A 23887-nucleotide genomic window follows, 5' to 3' on the forward strand; every position below is an offset into this window, starting at 1 on the left:
ATATCTTTTAAATTGATTACTCTCCACACTCCCTTCTTCCCCAATGGGTCCTTTCACCTCTTTCTGACCCAGAATACTGTGTGTCTTGCTTTGAGCTGACAAGAACGCATGAAACATGGATCCAGCCACCGACTTAAGGAAATTGACCATCTTCCAGGGCTTGTTCTGTTTGGGGTCAGATAATAATATTGCCCTGGATTAAATCCAGACAGCATTTAGGAATCTTCGGGCTCATTTTGTGCATTCCCTCAATTGACAAGTAGCAAATCTGCACACAGCACCAGCCCAGCTGCATCCTTGAGGGTAAAACCAAGAGGCCATGGATCCAAATGACTTAGTGTAGGGGTAAGGGGAGAGCCAAGAGACTTTGCTAGGAGTGCAGGCTGGTAAGAAAGAAACATTGCATTTGAAAGCTGGAGGCTTAATTATGTTCCAGACCAGCCTCCTCACCAGGCAACCACATCCCAGACTGGGCAAGTGACTTTCCTAGGGTCACATGGTTAAATACTGGGGACTCAAAAATATAATGTCCAGTCTCTGTCATTGTCCATTTGACCACCCTAACGCAGAACCCAGGCAAGAATCTGGCCAAATAATGAGCTCAATTGCACTTGAGCGTTATACCTGCGTGGGGAAAGTGTGTGGTGACTATAACCACTTTAAAATCAGTCATCTTGGTCTGGGATGATTGTGGGTCTCTGCGGAGCCAGGAGGTGCACTGTGGGCAGCCACAGTTCCGAACAAAACCTGGGACATGTGTGTCCTGGGGACAGTGAGCCATCAGATTATGTGAACTGAGAAATCCGAACTGTGTTGAAAAATCTATGACCTTTCTTCTGGTTCTTGGAAATCTATAACCTTTATGGTTCTTGGAAATCTACAACCTTTCAGAGCATCTTCAGATCTTCCAAGAATAGGTGGGTTATTGCATAGGACTTCTATATCTTGCTGTTTATTTGCTGCAGACTTACCTGTTTCAAGCAGGTGTCTCCATCACTCTGCATCCATGTTGAGTTTTGTAACTTATCACATTTAATCCTCTTTTACCCCAGTGTTAAGTGATCTCCTAAACAGGAAGTGGCAGGCCTGGATTTGAAACCTTGTCTAACACCATGTTACACACTCTTTTGTTAGTCTGTGTTGTCTTTTGAGAGGCAGGTGTTTGTTTTTTTAATTATAGAGATATTTCGTTACAAACTGTTTCATATATAAAAAAGAAATTTATTCCAGTGGCAATGCAGAGGATCATAAAATCACTGAACCTTAAAAAAAGAAGGACTTCGGACTTTGTTGATCTCAGCCTCCTTGTTTTGCAGATGAGGAAATGAGGCTAGAACTATGAAATGACTTTGGCCAAGGTCAGGCAGTAGTGAGCCCAAGACCCTCAGAACAGCGTGCTTTCCACTCTGATGCACGGACTCCTTTGGTTTACAGCTGGTGTCCATGGCCGTTGGGGTAGTGACCAAAGGTTGCCAAGGTGACAAGTGTCCTTAGTGGGTTTCATTTAGTGTCTTAACTCCTGCCCCCATTCCACTGATGTGAATCACTTTTGAGAAGATTGAAATCATACCTGCCTACCTCTTGCAAAGTTAAAGGTGGCCTACACAGAGGCCCAGGGGACATGAAGGATTATTTCTTTGATGTTTGTTATTTTCACAAAAGCATTTATAAGAACATTCTGAGAGTTCTTTTCATGAAAAGAAAAGAAATACACACACACACACACACACACACACACATTTAATGGGATTATGTTCAGTTGTTACAGTACCCTTCTAACCATCTCTGTCTGTGAGAACATGCTTCAGTGCTCCAGTCATTGTTTCTATCCCTGTGAATTTGCTTTCACTTAATATTGTCACAAGTACAGGGCACCTGGGTGCCTCAGTCGGTTGGGCGTCCCACTTCAGCTCAGGTCATGATCTCATAGTCAGTGAGTTCGAGCCCCGCATCAGGCTCTGTGCTGACAGCTCAGAGTCTGGAGCCTGCTTTGGATTCTGTGTCTCTCTCTCAACCCCTCCCTCCCTCCCTCCGCCCCCGACTTCTCTCTCTCTCTCTCTCTCTCTCTCTCTCTCAAAAATAAAATAAAAACATAAAAAATTTTCAAAAAATATTGTCACAAATACTTCTCCATTTGTTGTTAGTGATTTTAGTGACTAGATAATATTTCACTGAGCACACACATACACATACACACACACACACGCCCCACATTTGTTTTAATAGTTTGCTATTATTGGACTTTTGAAAGCAGGCAAATAATTTTGTAGGTAGCTTTTTATTCTCTGGGATTGTTTCATTAGGACAGATACTTGAGAGTGAGAAATAGACGTCCCTTTTACCTCTTGATATTTGTGTCATGTTAGTTTTCCAAAGATGAATCAAAATGTCACCTTTAGTTGGGGGTGGGCGATCACCTGGTTTCCTTTGATCACCAAGATCAAGCACCAGATACGGCCAGAGCTCATGCCCTCTCCCATGAGAACTGAGGAACACTTACCCACCACTCCGTCATCTGAGAGTGTGGGTATAATTTTCCCTTCTCCTCCTTCCTCTGCATAGCAGTGGAGCTTTTCTTTTTATAGTAAGTCTTACTAGCTTATGTTTCCTTCTTTTCAGACAGTCACACAAACATTTTTGGAAGTAGGTGGAGGTGCAAACAGAAATGGAAGCCCTTTCTCTCAATCTTTACAGCCTCCTGAGTGGTAACAGAGGGCACCCCTGTATTGTAGTAGGACACTATAGTCCAGAGGTTGATAGCCTACTCAAGGTACTGAGCAGGCTGCAGAAGTGAGACTCACAGTCAGAACCTTGTACTGGGGATCCAGTGTTTGTCTTTTATTTCCCTAGTTTTACTGAGATATAATTAGGATATAAGCACTGTTTAAATTTAAGGTGTACAGCGTAATGATTTGACTTGTGTGTATTGTGAAATGATTTTCACAGTGAGTTTAGTTAACATCCGTCATCTCATATGGATACAAAAAAAGAAAAAGAAAGTGGAAACTGCCTGGATCTGCCTTGGCTCAGGTGATCATGCTGCACTCGGGTTAAAATACAGCCAGCAGGTAGGAAGTGGACACTAAGAATTTCCACTGAGAAAGATTGTTCCAGAATGAAGTAGGTTTGCATGTATCCCACGTGTACACCCTGAGGACAAGGAAAATTGAACTGATCCCAAGCAACAGCAACAGGTAAAGACCATGGCCAGGTCTGGGCAGGCAGGCTCACTCTTTCACAAAAAGGGGTGCCCTGTGGTACTTGCCAGTCACTGCTGGTGGTGGAATGGGCTGGCAGCTGGAAGCTGTACCAGGCCTGCTAGTCCATGGGGCTTAAGGAGGCTGGCTGGTTCGTGGGGGAGTGGCAGCAGTTGCTGGCGGCTCTTTCTGGCTTGCTCAGCAGGAGAACATTCCTCACCAGGCCAGCCTCAGCTGGGCTTAGAGCCACCCAGCTGAGCGCCACGTGGCAGGTGGGCAGTAACATGACTGGAGCTTGGGTTCTGGAGCCCAGTGCTCAACCTACAGCCCAGTGGTTTCCCTGTTTCAGGGCTTTAGTTTCTTCCTCGATCACGCAAGGTAGGTAAGAATCATAAATGGACCAGGGGAAGACACTAGAAGGCAGTGAAGGCATCCACTCCTTGCTTTCCTAAGTCTTGGAGCTTCTGATGCGGTGTTTTCCTGGCCACCAGACAGAAGGAGTTCTGGCACCTGCTTATCCTCTATCTGGCCTGGGCCTGTGAAGTCTAGCCTGGTGTGTGCCTCCATCCTCAGCTCAGCGTTTCTGAATGGTGGGGGAGGCAGAGGCGGGGGCGGGGATGTGGGCAGGGGTTTACACTCAGGCTTTTTGTCCTCTGCAAGCTGTGCACACACAGGGCACAACTTCAGGAAACCTCTGTGATGTTGAGGGAAAAAATAGCACTCCCTGTTCTACCCACTCCATCATTCACACACCTTTTTCAGAGTGTCGACCCCCATGCCCAAGCACTGGAAATACGGGGATGAAATGGCTCTGGTGGACAGAAGCCATGTCTAGGTCACTCAGAGGGAAATACTGCGTGTCTAGCACAGTGCCTGGGACATGGTGATTGCTCAGTTAACACTTGTCTCAGAGACTGACTGAAGACACAGTCTCCGATTTCAAGGAGCTCACGATTTAGTACAGTAAGACAGATGGATGTATCGTCACAGTGACATTCTGGTAAGTGACTTGAGAGAAATGTATACCTGGTAGCTTGGGAGCCATCAAAGTAACATTTCCTTTCATAGAAGTAAGAGGATTACAATTTCTTATTGGCAGGTAAGGATTCTGCTTCCCACAGGATGTCCGGAGAGATATATTGCTTCCCACAAAGATACATTGACTCTGGGAACAGCCTGTGTTGGTGGAAAGCAGTCTGGGTTAGGAGTAGGGAGACCTATGTTCCAAACCTCACTGGCTGACTGCCCTCAGACACGATCTCTATGTGCTGCAATTGTTTTCATATATAAAATCAGGACATTTATTCCTTCTTTGCCCACCTCCCAGAAAGGTGTTGCTTAAAACCCCCTACTGGCTCCACAACACCTACAGAATAAAATCCAAACTCTGTAAAGCAGAATCCAAGCTCTTTACAATCTTACCTCTCTTTCCTTTGCACCTGGCATTGTCCTGAATTTCCTCAGACATTCTTTATCTTTCTCTACCCCTGTGCATTTGTATGCAGTGCTCCCTCTGTCTAGAATTGACCTATTCAGAGACTTTCCAAGCTCAGCTGTCCCTGCTTTCTCCAGAAGAAGATTTGCATCCTCACCTATAGCTGCTCCCATGCTCCTTCAGCCATCCTTCTAATAAAGAATTCATTTTTCCTGTTTCCCTTTTCCTGTTTATGCACCTGTCTTTCTTCTCCTTTGGTTTCTTAAAGGCTTTGGACTCCCCTCCTACTCCTCTGTTCCTGACACATGGCTGTGTTAAGTAAGTGCTTGTAGTATTGTTGAATATATTGGAATAGACTGGCTCCTGGTCTTTCACAGCAGTGGGTGGGGAAGAACCATGGGTGGAAATAAAAAGAAGCATAATAAAAAGAAGCGTTCAAAAGAATGTCCTCAGAATCAGGGCTGATCATCAAGGATATGGATCCCGTTGGCATATCTGGGGATTTGCGTGTTGTTCCTCGCTAGGGACACCTGCCTTGGGGAGCTGTACCCCACATCTGTGGATGCACAGCTCATTCTGGTGTGGCTCTGTCTAGAGCAGAAAGGCAGAATGGGCTGTGGTTCTCTGGAGCCACTATACAAAGGATATACCTCTACTGATTAAAACCCACTATCTCTCCTTTTATTTCTTTGATTTCCTTGTAACTGTTCGATCATTGTTTGCTGATTGAGTAACTGCATTTATCAGTATGACAGTGACTTAGGCTCTGCAGAGTGGAGTGATCCAGGTTGAAGCATGACTGATTTGGGGAGAAAATTTGCTTTTGTGGACCTTTAGTTTGACCTAGCATCCCTTTTTTTCTTATAGGGAGTGTGAGAAGAGTTATTTAAGTTCAGGGCTACCTATCCCCAACTTCTTCATCACCAGGCAGTCCAGGTGATGAATTGTAATCTGGAAAATTATAGCTTCTTAAAAAAAACAATCATGTTGTACTCCCTTTTTTATCTTCTAGCATGTTTTCATAGCTTCTTGCAGTGTCTTTAATATGAATACTTACCAATTTCAATTTGCATCCTAAAATAATTGACAGTTGATACTAAACCACTGATTAGCAAACAAATTCCAATCAAAATGTCATAGGTGTTTCAATTCTTCAGGTATCGATTCCCTAATTCCTTGTAGAATCCACCACCTGCTGTGGAAAAAAGTGACTAGGTTACATTTAGGCTGCGAGACTGCAATTCTTTGCAACCTCCTTTACTAATAACCCTCCTGTCCAACCAGCCTCACCCTCCAGCTGCCCCCACTGAAGATATTACAGGTGTCAGCCTGGAGAACTGGACTCTAGCTCACTCCCTACTGTGACAGAGGTGGTGCATGACAATGGCTGGTCTATCATTGAAAACCTAGGTGTCTGAATGAGATGTCCCCCAATGCTCTTCCTCACAGGTACATGCATGGCTATGGCCCAGAGTCACCAACTATGCAATTGTTTCCAGTTTGAGTATAGAAATAAAAAAGACTTTACCTTTGCTTAGCTCCTTATGAGTTATTCATTAGAATATATGGCTGCCTACACAAAATATCAAGCAGACTCTAAATCCTAGAGTAGATATTGGTTACCTGAAAGCTGTTAGCATTTAATAGCCTAAAAAGAAATAAACATTCCTGGCTTTGTTTTCTTGCAGGTGATATTAATGAAAAAGACACATGCTTCCATCCATCTGGGGGAGAATACCTAACAAAACAAAAACCAATGCTAGGTTCTCCCTCCCTGTTCTAGTAATTGTGGTTCTATTTTAAGAAAATGAATAACTGAAGAACACATCTTTTATTTAGCAGGACATAGATGGCATTTTTTTTTATGCCTAGCCTTATTATTTGGTGCTGAAAACATTTGCTTTGTGATCAGGACTTGCATCCACTAAGTCTTATGAGTTGGGGGTGTCAGTACCACATACCAACAGGAAGGCATTCTAGAACATGCAACAGCAATACAGAAGGGCCTAAGAGGTCACTCTTAGGTCAAGGAAGTTAAAACCTTGCAAAAACACAGATTCATTGCTTTTCAAATGGGGGCTTTTGTGCAAAAGGGAAATAGGAATGATCCTTATTAGCCAAGTGCCAAAGAAGTAGAAATGCAGATAATGTTAAGTATGAGAACCAAAACGATCTTGGAGGCCAGTGCCCTTGATTCACAAGTAAGAAGCAATTTGACTTTTCTCTTCATCATACTGCTTAGTTGTTACATGTTCTTGAGGTGAGCAATGGGATTAGTTGAATACAAAAGAGAACAATACTTGATGAATCTTCAGTGCAAAAGCACTTTGGCTTAAGAGCAACCATGGCTGGGGCACCTGGGTGTCTCAGTCGGTTGAGCATCTGATTTTGGCTCAGGTCATGATCTCACAGTTCGTAAGTTCGAGCCCCGCATCGGGCTGTGTGCTGACAGCTCAGAGCCTGGAGCCTGCTTCCGATTCTGTGTCTCCCTCTCTCTCGGCCTCTCCCCTGCTCATGCTCTCTCTCTGTCTCAAAAATAAATAAAACATTAAAAAAAAATTAAAAAAAAAAAAAGAGCAACTATGGCAATAATTCCAAGTGGCTGAGGGGATGACTCTCCAGTGTCCTGACAATGTCTCTGTCATCCCAAACTCCACCCAGGTCCCATCTCTACACCCCTGCACAAATCCTGAGACTAGTTGTGGTGCCTTGGAAGGTGGGGGGTGGGGGATAGGGGAGGAGAGTATGGATCTTAAGATGGCAGCCTCCCTGCCTCTTGGCTGCTCTTACAGTCCACCCGTCCTTCAGTGTTCATCTCAAGCCTCCCCTCTGCTGGGTCCCTCACAGAGCATCCTGTCTCTAAGAGCCAGTACACGTCTCATCTCTGGTACACTCTGCCTAATACCTGGTCATTCGCTTCATACAACATCATGTAAAGGGTTTTGTATGATTTGTGTGATTCACTTGTATGGCTTTTTAATGTGGCAGGTACACTAGATTATATCCTTTCTAAGGGAGGTTTCTCCATTCACATTTTTTTTTTTATTGTCATACCCTACTGACCCAGTGCCTGCCTAAAGTCAGTGCTCTGTAGGTATTTGTTGATGGATTTCTTGATTGCTCTTCTATATTTCTGAAGGTTTCACAAAACATTTCCATGGGTATGCCCTTAGCTTTTATTCTAAAAAACCCACTAAATATTTAACACTAGCAAAATATTTTTCTAAATGAGAAGTTACAGCTTTGGGCTATCTCCTATCTCTCCTCCTTTTTTTCCCCCAAGAGCATTGCCATTTTGAGGCAATTCATAAAAAGAAGAGGGGAGAGAAGAAGGAGGAGGGGGCAATGAGAAAGGGACATAGTGGCTAGGAATCCAATGGAGAATGGGGTGGATCACTATGGACAGTAGGTAAAGGGTCGTGGCCCCAGTGCTAGGAGAAAAAGGAGCAAAGAAGAGTCTTGGTCTTGCTGGAGACATGGGGACTGCACTCTTCTGCATGGACACTGTTCCTCTGTTCTACTTGGACTTGGGTTAGTGGCTTCTCAGCTCTTCTCCCAGGAGAGAGGGGCACAGCCTCTCCAGGACATTGCTTACCCAGTCATAGAGTTATTTTTTATCTTTTATTCAGAAACTTGCTCTGTCTTACTCTGCTTGATCTCTAGGTGTGGACATTAGGTAAGATTTTTTCATATTATGGTGATAGCCTGGGATAGGAATGCATATCGGTTGTTTACTTATCAAGAAGTTATACCTTGTCTGTTTCTAAAGGAATTTCAGAGGTTTATAAGCATAATACAAAATCCAGCTATTATGGGAAGGGCAAAGCAGAAATCATCTGAACAGAGTGATAGCTATCTGGTTCCTTCAAAGTTCTGATCATCTACCTTGGGTGACTGACTTGGGCTGTAGGTTTGCTGGAAGCTACAAGGAAATGGGAAATATTTTATACGACCACTTCCATTTAACAAAACGCACACATATACCTGCAGAATATTTCCCAAAGTATCTTTAAACAGGAATTGTTTCTTATGTAGTAGACAGTATTTTCAGGTCCAGTTTTAGAAAAGATAAACACTAATCAAGCAAGCTGGCTTTCAAACTGACCTCCTTGAAATGTAGAGGATATAAAGTTAAATTGGAAATCCAGGAAAACATTTCCAAAGTAGAATAAGATGATATGGTTCATCAACTTTGGGGTAACCCTCATCTGACCCATTTATCCCAAGACAGTCATAAGGAATAAAATAATTTCCTGGCTGCTGCAGATTTCCTGATGCAGATTTACTGGATGATGCAAATAATAATAATAATAATAATAATAATAATAATAATAGAAATAATAATAATGTCCCCACCTTTTCTAGGAACTTTTTATTCAGTCATATTCAGTCATTCTTTCATTTCTCAAAGGTTACTAGAACAGCAGAATAGAATAGGAATAGTATGGCCCTTGGGATCACAGGACCTGAGCCTAACTTACAATACTGCTACATATTAGGTGTGTGACCCAGGACAAGGGAATTAATCACTTTGTGCCTCGTTTCTTCACCTGTTAATAAGGAATCACTATTACCTTGTTTCAAGGATTAAATGGAATTACACATAAACAACTAGCATAGTACCTGGAATTTCATAGGTGCTCAATAATTGTTAGTTGAAACTTGTTGTATCAAAATACAATCAAATATGTGATATCTTCTCTTAAGGAATTTCAAGGGAAGCCAATAAGAGTCCAAAAGGAAAGTTCTGGTAGAGGGATTTTCACTGGTTCAAAATATACTTGGTCCTTTGGAATCTCAGTGTTGTTGCCTTTCTTACAGGGCAAAGAAAAGGATGACAAGGAGGTACCCCCTTGCCACCCTCTCTCTGAGCTGCCAGGCCCTGGCCCTGGCACAAAGGTTCACTGCATTCAGCTCTCCAGTTGCTTTGTACCTGTTGGGCCTGCCCCCATCCAGGGGCCCTTTTGGCCTTTCTTTTTTCCTCTCTCAAAAGACCCCAAGGGGGTCCCAGGGCCCAGTGGCTGGACTCCCAGGTCGCCTCACAGAGGCCGTGTTGTCCAATAGAAAGGCATGTGGAGTCCCAGGGTGAGAGAGAGGAGGACATTATCAATCATGAGCTGTGAAAAACCAGGAGAGAGCGGGAGGGCTAGGAGAGCAGGGAGGACTGAATTGAAGTAGAGGATTTTTTTTTTTCCTGGTCCTGTTGTTGTCGTTGTTGAAGCCAGCGTTCTTGGACATCTGCCCAGACACATGCTGAGTTAAAGAAGCAGCAGGATAAATTCTTAAAGAGTGAATTGGGAGAGGGGCAGGAGCTGGGGGTGGGGAGGACTAGTGAAAAGGAACCAAGGAATGATTCCAAACCCCAGACAAAGGAGGCCCCTGTAGACGAGCCCAGCCCCAGCCCGGCCCTTCTGGGGCTCAAATATTGGTTTGTTTAGCACAGAATCCAGGAACACCAATGCTCCCTAATAGCTGCTTTGGACTCACAAAAGGGCCAAGGAGGGAAACTACAATTTCTTGAGCTTTCTTCTTTATATCCACTGCAGGCTGAGAATGCTTTTGGGAGAGCTTCTCTCTCTTACTTCATTGGCCCTGGAGATACTTATTGATAAGCTACAGTTCATAATACAATAGTATGATGACCTAAGCATGGGGCTAACCAGTGGTGATGGCATCTTCTGTTTGGTGACAAATTTCTGGGTTTGTTTTGTTTTGTTTTGTTTTTGTAGAGAAGAAATTTATGAAAATCTTGCCTGGATTCTATGGTAGGAAATCAAGGACTTTATAATTAAATAATTGATCAAATCAGACTTTGGAATAGATAAATCAGTGAGGGCTGAGCAGCCAGAGATCTCAATGATAGCTCATTCACACATTTCTTTGTTGCAGCATATATATCTCAACTCTCCACTAAAGTCCCCTTGTGGCCCAGCCCCATGCAAGGGTTTGGGAAGATACAGGTATCTTGAGTCTTAGCCTAGCCTATCAATCCATAGATGACCAGCATTTTCAACAGGACATAACAAACTATTCCTCTCCTGGGCAACTAAGTTCATACGTTCATACCACAAAGAGTAACCGCACAGGTAATAGAGGCCTTGGGGGAACCAAACATTATCATTACAATATAGTTCATGTGAATGGCACATCCTTGAGTTGAGCATTACACGCCCTGTGTGCCATATTTGTGAGCCTCAATTGGCTCCTCCATGAGTGTGCCCACTTTCTCTGAGGTTTAATAGGAGGGAGATGGAGAGCAGGAAGAATAGTGGAAATTCGACAAAGCGGTGCAAATTCAGCCCTAGTTAAGCTTAGCACTTTTTATCAATGGCCCCAAATGAAGGAGGATGGGCATGCTGCCATCCAGAGCATGAAACAGTAAGAGAGTAACTTTTCAAAACACAAACTGGGCCTTATTATACTTCCAAGTAAGTGTAGTCACCTCTCAAAGTATTCTTCTAAAGAGGCTATGCACTAAATATTGTCATTGTTCACAATACATTTGAAATATCTCTTTGTTGTCTTCAAGTCACTGGTTTTAAAAAAAAGAGATCATCGCAGCAGTTTGTAACTTACATAGCTGACTTTTCCCAACAGGGCCCGAGGGATCTATACTTAGGAAGTTCCATTATGCTGAAATGTGGTGGAGCATGGCCTTGTAACATGGCAGTGAAAACAGTGGGGCTCAATGTCTGTGAGCTACCGCAAGTCCTGACTTGCCGATCCTGGCTCTTGAATCATAAGTCATCATCAATGTAGTGGATGAGCCCTCAGATACCACTGAACTGGGTACATCCTTGCGTATGGGGATTCCAGCAGCAGCTGAGGAGATGAGGTGTTTTTGATTCATTCTGATTTGTTTTCAGTCACTTTGAAAATTATTTCTGGAGCATTGACTGTTTTTCCTAGTCTGTGTAATTGGAAGAGTTTGACAGAAAGGAGGTGGATAGAAAGAGAGAGAAGATGATGAGAGAAAGAAAGGAGGCCTCCACAAACTTATGCTTTGCATTTTCAGACCTGCTATGGATTGAATTGTGTCCCCTCATAATTTGTATATTAAAACCCTAGCCCACGATGTAACTATATTTGGAGAAAGAAACTATATAAGGTTGAAAAATGATCACAAGTTTGAGTCCCTGAGCCAATAGGATTAGTTCCCTTCTATGAAGAGACACCAGAGAGCTTGCTGGCTCGCTCTCTCCATCATGTGAGGTCACCTTGAGAAGGTGCCCATGTGCAAGCCAGGAAGGGAACTTGAACCAGAAGCAGAACTCTCTTAGAATCTGGATGTTTGACTTTGGGGTCTCCAGCACTATGGGAAAGGAAATGTCTGCCATTTTAGTCACCCAGTGTTTGGTATCTTGTATGGCAGCTGGAGCTGACTGGGCTGACAAACCCTATATCCAGTGACATCTATGATAAGTGAAAAAAAATAATGAACAATAGTGGAAGTTTCTTTCCTAACTTCTTGAAGAAGGCTGAATCTTTATTTAATTTAACCTAGAGAATGAATGGAAATGGCTCCCACTACAAGGCCTGTTTGGATCCATTTGGGATTTTTGAAGCTGTGGATGAGACATTAAGGTGTTATTACAAACTGGGTTGCCAGTGCACCTTCTCATTGCTCGTGATCGCCAATTCAGCACGTCTTACAAATGTTACTGATTTGCTCTATTGCACTGGCACCTCTTAATGATTTTTTTTTCCTTTTTGGTCAGGTATAATTCTACTGATCACACTGGATTCTGCTGATAAAATGGATCTACACTGAGTTTATTTAACTTGTTAAGTCAATCAAACAAGTGAAAATATTTTAGCTTTTCTTTTAACTGCATAGGAGAAATAATTAGTAAAGCGAAATTCTGCAGCTATTCATACCCCAATTTCCATTCTGCTGAAAGAAGAATCACCACCATCAGATTTCTGTTTTGGCAACATGCCATTTTAGATTTCACACCATCATTAAGATGCCTACTGTGTGTCTGCCATTGTTATGACAAGTGAGTTCCAGAATTGTGGGAACATTGTCTTGTAGTAGAAAGTAGTTGTCTTGAGCAAACAAGAGTCCTAAAGATTAAACTAGAGTGACTTTCTATGGCAGAAAAGTAAGGTGGTCAGTTGGTTTTGTCCTTGGCTTTGATCCCTTTGGCCTGGCACAGTCCCCCCTGTAAAATTTGGACATGCCCAATGTCATTTTTTTGGTCAAAGTTTAGAATATCTCAGATCCTTCTGTGTGTCCAAATTCTTACCAATGCTTAGCCCATCTTGTCAAAAGGGAATTGAGACTGGATATGCCCTAAATAACTGAATATAAATTATTATGAAATATTACCTCTGAGTTATTTTCCTTTTAAAGAAGAGAACATACTATGAAATCATGCAGTATTCCCCATATGGCTCACACTGGGACACTCATTTGCCTGCACGTTAGTAGAAATCATATGGTAAAAATTTTAGATAGCTCAATCAGTTTTGGGGGGAAAACAGCTGGGTGCTTAATGGTAGAACCTCTTGGAATCTTTAATACAGCACTTAAGTCCACATTGCGAATCTACAGAAGGGAGGACAAAGGAGGTGATGTAATATGTGTAGCATTTCCCAAACTGATTTGACCATGGGACATTTATTTTGACCCAAGGTCAGAATGGATCAACATTATACAAAACAAATTCACATTTGGGAAATGCTTCTGCAATTTAAAACCTGAATCCTTTTTTTTTTTTTTTAACGTTTATTTTTAAGAGAGAGAGAGAGAGAGAGAGAGAGAGAGAGAGACAGAGCATGAGCGGGGGAAAGCAGAGAGAGAGGGAGACACAGAATTAATCAGGCTTCAGGCTCTGATTCATCAGCACAGAGCCCGATGATGCGAGACTTGTACCCACAAACTGCGAGATCATGACCTGAGCCGAAGTCGGACATTTAACTGACTGAGCCACCCAGTGGCCCCTAAAACTTGAATTCTTATGCAAGGCAGTAACCTTATGTAGGTACTCTTTTACCCCACTGTAAAATTTGGGGACTGGCCTAGCTGATGCAAAGGCTTTCCCCAGATTGCAATTTTATACCTCTCTTATTATAAAAAAAAAAAAAAAACCTTAGAGGCATCTCTAAGGGGAGAATTTCAGATGAAGGGAAGTCATGTGAAGATGTTTGGCTCTTCTCCAATCACACTGAAGTTCCCCACCTCCATTTTGCTTATACAAAGGAGGGTGTTTCTGCTTATCATCGGTGTGTTGCCAACTTTGGGGATGTGATCAGATGGGCCCTGGGCAGAGCAGTGGTCAGAGAACAGTTACTAGGACTACTCCTCTGCTTTACTGACCCTACTACAGTTTTATTCCCATCCCTCTGTAAGCAGTGAATACAGGAAAACCACGCACAAATTTTAAAACATACTGTTGCAAAAAGATTGGGGTTACTGTGTACTTTTGAGGGAGGAGAGGGGAAGAAACCTTATACATGGAGAATTTGAATTGATTCCAAAAGTCTGGATTCACAAAACAGTACGTTGTGTTTTTTCCAGTTTGAAATGTTTCCTTGGTTTCATGAGTCTCTTATAGAGGGAGTGGATCATTCCACAAAGCATTGGGAGGATAGGGAATATGTATCGTTTGGGGTAACTTAAATTCAATTTTCTGCTCAGTGACTTTCCAGAGTGCTTATTTGGTAAGGCCTTGTATAGAGTCGTCTTTCCTTTTTCGTTTTTATTCCCAAACCTCCTTAAAAAAAAAAAAAAAGAAAAAAAGAAAAGAAAAAGAAAGAAAATGAAGAGCAAGGCTAGTTGCACATTTTCTGAATGCAGCAGAGGACTGTTTGTGAACATTGTCAGAGATGTGCTTCTCTGATCCTGGCCTCACCTGGTGCAGGATCGCACACAGAGGAAAGCCAGCTCAGTTTCACCTGTTTTGGTGGATCATTTTAGACCTAACCTGTCCTGCAGGGATGCCCAAGGCTTTACTGACTCTCTCCTTTCTGTAGAAAAGCATGTGGTCAGGGGAGATCTCTCGGTTCACAAAGTTTCAGATTCTCCCTTCCAAAGGTCTGTCTCTTCCTTGAAGTTTACTCCTTTTACCAACTTCTCTGACCTTTTCTTTCTTTGAGTGTCATTATGTCTTTTAATTATCCTGTCCATTTCTGACACTTAGTTACCTTATATCTGGATTATTCACAATGGATATGCCAGAGGCTGACACAGGTTGTTGGAGCCAGGCAGACCTGACCCTATATTCTAACTCCACTTCTTGCTAGCTATGTGAACTTGGGCAAGTAGCTAATAACCACAAGGCTCAGAATCCTCATTTATAATTGAAAAATAATTGTACCTCCCTCATCAGGTTTCAGAGAGGATTAACTTTGCACTGTGCCTGGTACTATGTATGTATTCCATAAATGGAGGGTTTTGTTATTATTGGTTTTAGATTATACAGGCATAGGGATCTTCTGAATTAAAACTAATAACATCTAGGTGATTGTGATACTGGTTGTAATAGATTTTAAAATAACCACCACCTCCCCCCACCCCCCATCTCTTCCAGTCACTGTTCTGTGCTTTCTGCCTCCTGAGGGTGTCTGTTGGAGCTGAGTTGCCGTTTTGATCTGTCTGCACTTCCTCTCAGGCTGTCAGGGACTGTGGCTCATACTTCTTTGTATTTCCCTGGTGGGGTAATAAGAACAAAATTGGTATTTAATAAGTATTTATTGATTACTAAATAGATTAGCAAATGCCGAGAGCCAGAAACGAAGTGCTCCCCTTGGCTCTGGAGAAATGTGGTCTTTGGGGGACAGTGTATAGAAGGGAGCCCTCCTTCCAGTCCAGGGGCTCCCTGACTGCCAGAGCTTTTAGGTGAAGTTGGACACCCTTTATGGATTTGATGACAAAGAACTGGAGAGGCCCTCAGCTTCCGGTGCACTTGCAGCCCAAGCTGTTCTTGTTCTGCTGGAACACATGCGAACACAACAGTTACTGGGGAGGTTGTGTAGCATGCAGATGCCCAGGCCAGATCTGGGTCTACCCTCAGGGATGCTGACTCTGCAAATCTCAGAGTGTCTGGGAATCTAGACATTCCCTAAGTGCTCAGGAGATCCTAATGCCCCCCACCCCCGTTTTCTGACCGCTCTCTGAAAAACACCTCATCAGAGAAAAAGCCCCATCACAGAGCCCCCTCCAGCCCTTTCTCTGGTAAGGCTGAATTTCCTCAGAATCCCAGGATGCAAATGAGTCATGACAGAACTAGATAGCAGTCGTCACCCATTCCCTTAAACATCAGGACATTTGCTGGATTCAGCCTATGTCTGCAAACTCACTGTCTCCTGGGTTGTCCTCCCAGGGCTCCCTCCCCTCACCCTGCCCCTCTGAGGAACTGCTCATGTGCCCTCTGGGTTCTGATTACAGGGGCCTGGTGGGGCCGTGCTGTGCTAGGCTTCCCACTCCCTGGGCCCTGCTGGTCCCTGAATGAGAAACAGCTGTCTGCCCCGCCCCTCCCCCACTCTGTTTAGGCTGGTTGCACAAAATACACGCTGTTCTGCAAGCCAGGTCCCAGCTCTCCCAGTTCTCTGGCCTCTGAAGCATGTCATATTTGTTTTTTAATCACATCGGACAAATGGCTGCAGCAGGCTAGGGCCGCCCCTTAGAGCAGTCTCCTTCCCAACTCATCACTGCCATGTGTTCCTGGGGGCCCTCAGGGTGGAAGGGAAGCGTTGGCTCTGATCAGGGGCCCATGATTCTGGGCCTTATGTCTAAGAGCACTCAAGCTGGGCATGCTGGAAGTCAGGGTCTGGGCCAATACTTACTTAGGCACCACCAGCACCTGGGAGCTTATGAGAAATACAAAATCTTGGGCCTCAGCTCAGAACATGGGGCTCAGCAACCTAGATGTTTCTGATACATATTCCAGTTTGAGAACCTTTGCTTCTAGAGTCTTTGAAGTTAAGCAGCAATTGAGTTTGGGCTAGGCATATCTTTCTGGAGAGAGGAAAACTTGCTGAGAGCCTAGCAGAGGTTACTTTTCCTCCAGTGTTCTAAGAAATGAGAGCATGGCCGTTTGCTGTGGCCAGAGAGCTGGGAGGGTGATGAATAAGCTAGACAAGAGTCTGGAAGACCAGGAGAGCAGGTGTGGGCACCAGAGCCCACATGTGCCATGGTCTGCCTGGGTCAGGTCCGCCTTGGAACTGGATGGGCAGTGGCAGGAAAATAGGACCGAGCACTCAGAGCCCAGGCAGTAACAGGTCACAGGGCAGCTCCCAGGAAGGAAGGATAGTGAGCCCTGTGTTCCTGCCCACCAGGGTGACATGCACGCATGGGTTAGTCTCGTTCAATCCCGAGAGCATGGTTTAACCAAGGTTACATTTTCTCTATCGAAAATGGTCACTTTTTACTCCAAGCTCTCCTGGCGTATAGTTTACACTCTGTGTATTACTTACTATAGTTAGAAAATGGGAAAGACGAATCTTTCAAATTATGAGATTTGCCTTTGATTCTGTCTCTGAGACAGTGCGTGGGTTTTTTGTTAACAAATAATTCAGTTTGGGGTATGAAAGGTGAGGCCTCCAAGGCTTGGCATGAAAGGAAACTGATTGTTCTGCCAAAAAAAAAAAAAAAAAAAAAAAAAAAAGAAAGAAAAGAAAAGAAAAAGAAAAAAAGAGAAGAAAAGAACAGAAAAGAGAAAAGAAAATGTGTAAAGAGACCAGAGTAGGAAGTGGAAAAACAGGTATGTGCAAGGCTGGGCCGCGGGGGGCGGGGTGGGGGGGCGTGAGATCTTGATTCATATCAGAATAGAAAATGAAAAATAGGAATACAGATTGGACTCCAAGAATTTGTAGAAACTTGAGGCAGGCATCAGACTTCTCATTTAACATAAAGTAATGGGACTGCACCCATTGTCTACAGGTCTTCTAGGATGATTCAGCTGACCTGTGGGTCACCTTGCATTTTACCATATGCATAGAAGCTCCCAGAAGACTGGGACCTCATTTTCTGGCTTCCTTCCTCACCAAGAACATGATACTAGGCCTTGCTTAGAGACAGCTCTGAGGACATAATTGTTGATGGGAATGGCAATACAGAAAATAGTTCAAGAAGTGGCGCAAGGAGATTGATGGTTAATTGCTACATAAATACAAGCTAGACTGAGAGCATAGGTTATAAAATGGTAAACGCTAGCTCAAAACTGTGAATTCAAAGGAAGACTTGCTCAGTGCTCTCACCAGAGTGCAGGTGGGGAATATGGGGATGGGTAGAAAGTGGCTAGTTCCAGAGATGATTTGTGACCCCCCAGGAGTTAGAGGAGAGGCACAGAGGTGGAGAGAAAGGGACTTATCATTTCTTCAGCAACTGTCCTAATGTAATAATCTATCAAATAATTACTCATCAAATGCCAGGTGCTGTGGCAGGGACAAGAGTTTCAGAGATGAAATAAGACAGCAGTGCTTGCCTTCAAGGAGTTGTGTAGGAAGTGACCCACAGTGGGAGCGCACAGTGGGAATACCATGCAGTTCTCTGCTTACCAGAGTGCCCCCCCCCCCCCCCAGCAGACTGGAGAGTGGAAGGTGATGAGCTAAATGCAAAGGAGAGAGCTGGGAGCCAGGGCCAGTTCTTTGGAAAGGGTACAGTCTCTGGAGAGACAAGCATTTTTGCAGGCAGGTGATGGAGGAAGGGGTATGGCTGGCTTAGAAAGTAGAAGGCAGAGAGACCAGAGAACAGCCTGGGTTGGGGCTGGGGGACAATCTATAGCAGGTCAGATTGGGACCATCTGGGAGCTTCTAGGGAGCTTGGATTTCACTGATCAACTAAAAGGAGCCATGGAAGAGTATCAATGGAGGAGGGAGGTGAGAAAAATTGTGTTTTAGAAAGGTCATTGTGTTGGAAGGAGCAGTGGAGGCTCAGGGCACAGGCAGAGAACTGGTCACTCATGGCTCAGGACAGCTCTCCCTGGGGCCCACTGCCTTCCAAAGGATGATAGTCCCAGCATCTCACTGAAGCCCATGGGTGAGGATCATTTTGTGAATGTCATCATGCTAGGTCAGCCCTCAAAGAATTGTGAGGGGGACAGCATTATGCTTGGAACTGCTTCCCTACTTCCCCTGTCTCCTTGTTCCCTGCCTTTCCATTCACTGCCCTGCTCTCTCTCAAATTCTCCCCCCTGGAGAGAAAAGCCTATCTAATTAAAGTTGCCAGATTTAGCAGATAAAAATATAGGACTCCCACAAATATCTCTTTTAGTATAAGTATACATGGGACATACTTACACTAAAAAGTATTTGTCTTGTGTCCAAAATTCAAATGTAACTGCTTGCCCTTTTATCTGGCAACGCTGCATATCGTACATCACGTAATTTCATTTTAGGGTTTAGAGGGGTCCATCTTATTTACCTGCCCAGTGTCCCTTTCTCCTATGAAGGTGCTGAGGGCCTAAAAGGTCAAGTGGCTTATTTGCCAAGTTCATACCACCCTTAGGCTCCCCCAAATTGTTTGTGACTTCAGACCAGCCAGCTGTCCACTTCACAACCTCTTCTCCACACCTAGGAATGAATTAGTTAAAAGTGTCAGCCTTCCCAGAGGTATTTGCATTTTAAAAGAAGGCCTAGGGCAAAAACTCCAAGAGTGTGAATCTTTAAGAATGTAAATGCAGGTCTTAAACAATAGATGTGTGGGAAGGCATTCTGGTCCTGGTTCCTTCTTGGAATTCAGTGAGTGCCTCTCACTGTCTGCTCTGGTAGTCAGGGGAGCCCATGTGGAGCCCTTCTGGCCTCTGATCCAACAAATAACCATGTGAAGTATTTGGCCATGGACAACAATCCCTTCTATTGGAATAATACCCCACACTTTTCAGAGCACAATCACAGGCATCATTTTGCTTAATCTTTACAAGTTTTTTTTTTTTAATTGTAAATGATATTTATGTACTTTACATGTTTCCAATTTTGTTTCTGCCACCAAACAAACCAGAAAAGTTTCCACAAACACTGAATTACATACCAGCTTTTTATAAACACACTGCAGTCAAATTTTCATTCTTTTCCTCCCCCTGCCACCCCCCACCCAACTTCATTTTTTAAGAATGCTATAGCTTCTCCTTGGTTTGGTCTTGTTTAACAGTACACTTCAGCTTCGATATTTCTGCTATCCAAGAAAGGGTGTTGGATTGTCAAATTCAGGAAATGGAAGAGCTGGAAGTGTACTTGGGCCCAACCAGGTCATGTTAATGATGGAGCTCACAGGTGTGGAGTCCACAGGCTTCTCCACCACACTCCATTCCACTCTGCTTCATTCCGCCCCACCTCACTGTTTCTGATCCCACTCCACTCCACTCTACTCCATTCCGTTCAACTCCACTCTACTCCCTTCCATTCTACTCCACTTTACTCCATTCCACCCCATTCCATTCTACTCTACTCCACTCCATTCTACTCCATTCCATTCTACTCCACTCCACCCCACTCCATTCTACTCCATCCCACTCCACTCCACTCCACTCCATTCCATTCTCCTCCTCTCCACTCCACTTCATTTTACTCCATTCTATTCCACTCCAGTTCATTCCACTCTGCTCCATGCTACTCCATTCCATTCCCATCCACTCCACTCCACTCCACTCCTCTCCTCTCCACTGCATTCTACTCCACTCCACTCCATTTCACTCAGCTCCATTCCATTCCACTCCATTCTGTTCTACTCCATTCCACTCTACTCCACTCCATTCTAATCCATTCCACTCCATTCCACTCACTCCATTCTACTCTATTCCATTCCACTTCCACTCCACTCCATTCCACTTCAATCCACCTCACTCCACTCCATTCTGCTGTATTCCATTCCACTTCCACTCCACTCCATTACACTCCACTCTACTTGATTCCACTCCACTCCACTCCACTCCACTCCACTCCATTCTAATCTATTCCACTCCACCCCATTCCACTCCACTCCACTCCATTCTACTGCATTCCACTTTACTCTACTTCGTTCCGCTCCATCCCATCCTACTCTATTTCATCCCACTCCACTCTACTCCATTCCACCCCACTCTACCTGACCCCACTCAATTCCACTCCATTCTACTCTATTCAACTCCATTCCACTCTACTCCATTCTACTCTACTTTTTCCCCACTCCATTCCATTCCACTGCATTCCACCCCACCCCACTCCACTCCATTTCATTCCATTCCATTCCACTCCACTCTACTCCATTTCATTCCACTCCACTCCACTCCATTCCACTCCACTCCACTCCATTTCTTTCTACTCCACTCCATCCTACTCTATTCCATTCCATTCCACTCCACTTCATTCCACCCCACTCTACCTGACCCCACTCAACTCCACTTCACTCCACTCCAGTCCACTCCATCACAATCTATTCCACTCCACTCCATTCCACTCTACCCGATTTCACTCCACTCCATTCCATTCTACTCCACTTTTCTTCCACTCCATTCCATTCCACTGTATTCCACCCCACCCCATCCCATCCCATTCCACTCCACTCCACTCCACTCCACTCCATTTCTTTCTACTCCACTCCATCCTACTCCATTCCATTCCATTCCGCTCCACTTCATTCCACCCCACTCTACCTGACCCCACTCAACTCTACTTCACTCCACTCCACTCCAGTCCACTCCATCCCAATCCATTCCACTCCACTCCATTCCATTCCACTGTATTCCACCCCACCCCACCCCATTCCATGTCACTCCATTCCACTCCACTCCACTCCACTCCACTCCATTCCATTCTACTCCACTTTTCTTCCACTCCATTCCATTCCACTGTATTCCACCCCACCCCATCCCATCCCATTCCACTCCACTCCACTCCACTCCACTCCACTCCATTTCTTTCTACTCCACTCCATCCTACTCCATTCCATTCCATTCCGCTCCACTTCATTCCACCCCACTCTACCTGACCCCACTCAACTCCACTTCACTCCACTCCACTCCAGTCCACTCCATCCCAATCCATTCCACTCCACTCCATTCCATTCCACTGTATTCCACCCCACCCCACCCCATTCCATGTCACTCCATTCCACTCCACTCCACTCCACTCCACTCCACTCCATTCCACTCCACTCCATGTCATTGTACTCCACTCTAGTCCTCCCCTGTCCACTCTACCCCATTCTTTTTTTAGGATTCTTATAGTCCCTCTTCCCTGTTTTAAAACAATGCTTTGATAGCCATGGCTTGCCCTCTGTTTCTTTGTCATATTTTTTCTTGCTTCTCAATATTAGTCTGGGTAGTTCTAGGCTAGTACAGATTTATAATTGTCAGCTTGGCAGATGAGAAAAAGAAAGACCAGGTTTATGAACTTCCCAAGGGAAGGGCAGTATGTGACAGATCCCACTGTCCTTGGCTCTTCCAACTCCTGCCCAGTTTAGTTTTCACTGTGATCTGTCTCTGGAAGGTTTTCTAGTCACACCCAGCCTGTGAGGACCATGGAATTCTTGTTGTGTCCCTATATATAACGAGCCACTTGCAGTTGTTTGGCCCTGTCACTTATATCCCTATTTTCCAGTAACTATATGTGGCCAGGATTTTCTCACTGTCCATTTCCATTTCTCCTTTAAGGATCCTTCCATATTAATTTTTGAGTTGTTTGTACTCTCCAACCCCCAGCCCCCGCAAAGGATTGCCAGAGGGCATGACAAGCTCTCCTCCACAGGCTAAGAACCTTGTTTGATGTGTTGGAAACCAGCAGTACTAGCAGGTCACTGTGTAAGTGCCCTGGATATAGGTCCCTGTTAAACTAGGGCGGTCTTTGATATGCACTTCTTCCTTCAACCAACACTGACTGCACAAGAGAACTAGAAATTATGATCTGAGGAGAGAGCAGCAGTGCTTCATTCTGGCTCAAAAAGTGTCAACCAGGCTTCTTGGAGGAGACAGGCCTTCCCCCTGCATGGGAACTCAATTATCTGCAGGTAAATTATCAGCATTGTGATCCACAGCAGGTTTATTTCATTGTTAGTCACTTATTAACACAGTATATATTTTATTCAGTATAGCCTATCTTTTACTTGATAATAACTATGGGGTTATTATATATTCAGTTCTGCAGAAACTTAAGAGAATGTGCCTTTTGTACATAATCATCACTTAACTGACTTCCTTGCCTTAAGATGGGGACGCAGAGGAAAGGCCTGGCCTCAAGCACACTGGACAGTGCAGATGGATGTTTTGCCTCAGCCTGAAAGGTGATGCTGTCTGTTTGCTGGAGGCTGGAACTAGGAGAAACAGATGCATTCATAGGACTAGTAGACAGCAGACCCACATCTTTTGAGGCATTTTATTGTTTCATGGAAAGTGTTGCAAGCCCTGTATCTCCTCACACATCCATATCAACTTCAGGACATAGATACATGCTAAGTGATGTTTTGATTATCTGTCATTTCAGATTATCTGCCCTAGAGTCCTCAGAGTGCACAGAGACATATGCAAACACACGTCTTTCTCTAGGCACACCCAGTTAGTATCTGTTCCGCTGAATTGCTCACCATTCCCTGTTATAGGTTGTGTGCCTCACGTTTCCAGAATCCTCAAGTCTCTTTGCTGCCTGTACTTGTTTCCTCTTGCTGGCTTGTGCCTTGTGGGCCCTCCCTTCTCCCTTCTATAATGAAGATGCTCTCAGTCTGGAGGGTTCTTTCAGGCCTGGCTGTGCCCTTCGGCTCTCTTAGTCATCCGTGAAACATATTTTGTGAGCCATGTTTAACACGCAGCTGCATTCAGTTTAGCATTTCATTATCTGCCCCATGTTAGCCACCACGTAGTTCAACATACAAGTCTCTCCCTACTTATCTCTTCCTCTTGTACTGACATTTAGGACTATGCTACCCTCACTGCAGACACTGTGCAGTTTCTTCCCATTGATAAGAATGGTAGACTTCAATATAGAGCAAAACACTAGAAGAATCTACTCTTTCTTTCTTCTGATGTTCTCACTTAGCTCTTGCCTTCATTTCTAACAAAATGGGAAGGAGTCTGGGCACCACAAAAAGTTTTGAACAGGTGTTGGGGATATCTGGAACCGTTCCTGCAGTTGTGATGGGTCACCTGGCTGAAATTAGGTGGCCCTTGGGGTGTGAGGGAAACGCACACTTGCAACAGTTGCACTGCCTTTGCCACATCCCTTCATAATGTGATTTACTACAAGGCCTTACTCTTGCTGCTTAGATAAGTAAGCCCTAGCTGTCTTCTATGGTTCCTCTTCTATCTTTGGCCACTCGGGTATGGAGTGGGCTGGATGGTGATTG

General features: G+C 44.3%; 1 protein-coding gene across 4 annotated transcripts in view; it reads left to right on the plus strand.

The window, feature by feature from the left end:
• Nucleotides 1–23887, plus strand: part of SETBP1 (SET binding protein 1) — a 376778-nt gene that overhangs the window by 133680 nt on the left and 219211 nt on the right. The window lies entirely within an intron of this gene.

The sequence above is a fragment of the Leopardus geoffroyi genome, chromosome D3 (genome assembly GCF_018350155.1).
Source record: "Leopardus geoffroyi isolate Oge1 chromosome D3, O.geoffroyi_Oge1_pat1.0, whole genome shotgun sequence".
Lineage (NCBI taxonomy): Eukaryota > Metazoa > Chordata > Mammalia > Carnivora > Felidae > Leopardus > Leopardus geoffroyi.